The sequence below is a fragment of the Chrysochloris asiatica genome, unplaced genomic scaffold (assembly GCF_000296735.1).
Source record: "Chrysochloris asiatica unplaced genomic scaffold, ChrAsi1.0 scaffold00468, whole genome shotgun sequence".
Lineage (NCBI taxonomy): Eukaryota > Metazoa > Chordata > Mammalia > Afrosoricida > Chrysochloridae > Chrysochloris > Chrysochloris asiatica.
In genome coordinates, this window is record NW_006408986.1 from 467,981 (window position 1) to 470,684 (window position 2,704).

A 2,704-nucleotide genomic window follows, 5' to 3' on the forward strand; every position below is an offset into this window, starting at 1 on the left:
AAATTTTATGTTGATTCTGTTTTGTATCCTTTCTTACGAATGAACACAAATATGTTTTATTTCTAAATGGATGACCAGATAGCTATCTCTTGAACTTCTCATTACACGAGTGAACATTCCAGTGTTGCATCAGTTCATTGAAAAGTTCCAATTTGTATTCTGGAAAATCCTAGGGCCTTGTTTTCACCAATGCCTTCAGTGCAGGTTGGACTTCTTCCTTCAGTATCATTGGTTCTTGGTCATATACTAACTTTTGAAACTTCTGAACATCAACCATTTCTTTTTGGTAGCATGACTCTACACATACCTTCCATCTTGTTTTGATGGTTTCTGCATCATTCAATATGTTGTTCATAGAATTCTTCAGCGTGGCAATTTGTTATTGTTGTTGTTTTTAAGTGCTGCTGAGTTGGTTCTGATCCAGAGTGACTCTGTATAGGGTTTCCAAGGAGAGGGTGGTGACCTTGAACCACCAGCTTTCCAGTTCAAATTGACTTTGCAGTCAAGTGCATTAGCCCAACGCCAAGTGGTTGCTAGTGGTTATGTGCCATGGAGTCCGTTCCAACTCATAGCGACCCTGTACAGGGTTTCTGAGGCTGTAATCTTTACAGGAGCAGAAACCCTCATCTTTCTCCTGTGGAACAACTGGTAGTTTCGAACTGCTGACCTGTTGACCTTAAGGTTAGCAGGCAGATTCATAACCACTATGTTACCAGAGCTCCTTACAGTGCCAAGTAGTGGCTTGAAATTTTCATTCAGTTTATTCAGCTTGAGACATTATTAACATATTCTTCCCTTTTAATTTTCAAACTCCAGATCTTTGAACATTTCATTATAATATGTGACTTTACCTTTTAGAGCTCCTCTTTGAAATCTTCTGTTCACTTTACCATCTTTACTTAAGAAAGCATGTTTCTGTCTCTTCTGACATTATTTTGGTCTTTTCTTTGGTTACTGCTTGTTGTTGTTGTTTTTAATGAATTTTTGCTCTCTTGATGTCATCCTACAGGTCATCTTCTTTTCTGTCACTAATGTCTAAAACATTCTCTGTGTTCTTGAGATGATCTCTAAATTTAGATTGAATATACTCTATGATACTTTGGCTCTCATGGACTTTTTAAAAATTTTTTTCAGCTTCAGTTTGAACTTGCATATGAGCAATTGGTTGTTCCACATGCACCAGGCCTTATTTTGGCTGATGATATTGAGCTTTTCCACCATCTCTCCCCCAAAGATGGTGTCAATTTGATTTCTGTTCATTCCATCTGGAGAGGTCTGTGTGTAGAGTCGCCTTTTATGTTTTTTAAAAAGGTATTTGCAATGAATGAGTCATTGATTTTGCAAAATTCAGCTATGCGATCTCTGGCATTTTATCAGCAAAGCCATATTTTCCAACTCCTAAGCCTTCCTCCTCGTTCCCAACCTTCACAGTACAATCACCTGTAATTATCAATACATCTTGTTTGCATGTTTGATTACATCAATTTCATTGTAATTCTTCAATTTCATCATCATAGGTTTTAGTGTTTGGTGCATATATTTGAGTAATAGTGGTGTTAACTATTATTCCAGGTTTGTGTATGGATATTTTCCTTTGGCGAATAGCATTGTAGTTCAAAATAGATCCTGAATTTTTTTTTCAGTGGTGTATGTTATGTCATTTCAAGTGTAGTAAACTATAAGGTTGTGATAGTCAAATGGTCAATACCAGTATTAGTGTGGTGCTGTAGGTAAAACACTGTACTGCTAACTGCAGCGTTGTTGGCTCAAATCTACCTACTACTTCTTGGAAACCCTATGCAGAGTCATTATGAGTTGGAACTGTTGTTGCTGTTATGTGCCGTGAAGTCGGTTCTGACTCATAGTGAGCCAGAACAGGGTTTCCGAGGCTGTAAATATTTACAGGAGCAGAAAGCCTCATCTTTCTCCCACAGAACAGCTGGTAGTTTTGAACTGCTGACCTTGCGGTTTGTAGCCCGATTCATAACCACTACGCTACCAGTTGATATCAATTAACAGCAAAAACACAATGTCTATGAAATTGATATTTATATTCCATTTCATTTTTGGCAACTTCTAATTTTCTTGTATACATACTTTATACATTTTATCATTTGACTACTAATGAATGTGTGCAGCTATTTATCCTCATGTCAAGATGTGCCACATCAGCAAATATAGGCCCTGAAGATTTATTCCATTTGCATCATCATAGCAAACTTTACTTAACCAGTCATATTTTGAGTGCCTTCCAAACTGAGGAACTCATCTTCCTCAACAATATCTGTCAATGTTCTATTTCTCTTCATAATGTTTTCATCTTCTTGCACTATATCTCACAGTATTGCACTGCTATTCATAAAGTGTTCAATGGCCAAATATTCATAAGTGTTTTGCCTATCCTTTTTCTTAGTCTGTCATAGTGTGGAAGCTCTGCTTAAGCTTATATACCATGGGGGACCCTGCTGGTTTCTAAAATACTGGTGGCCTAATTTCTGGCATAACAGCAACATGCAAGGCAACATAGAATGGCAGATGAGTGTTGATATACCTTTCCATTTTGTATGTCTGTTTTGGTTTCTGGTTTCTTGTAGTAGTAGTTTTGTCATTTTGTGTGTGTAAGCCTTTTGTTTCTCTAGTTAGACTGAATTCTAAGTATTTCAACTTTTTGGCAATTATTGTAAATTGTATTGTTTTCCAGGTA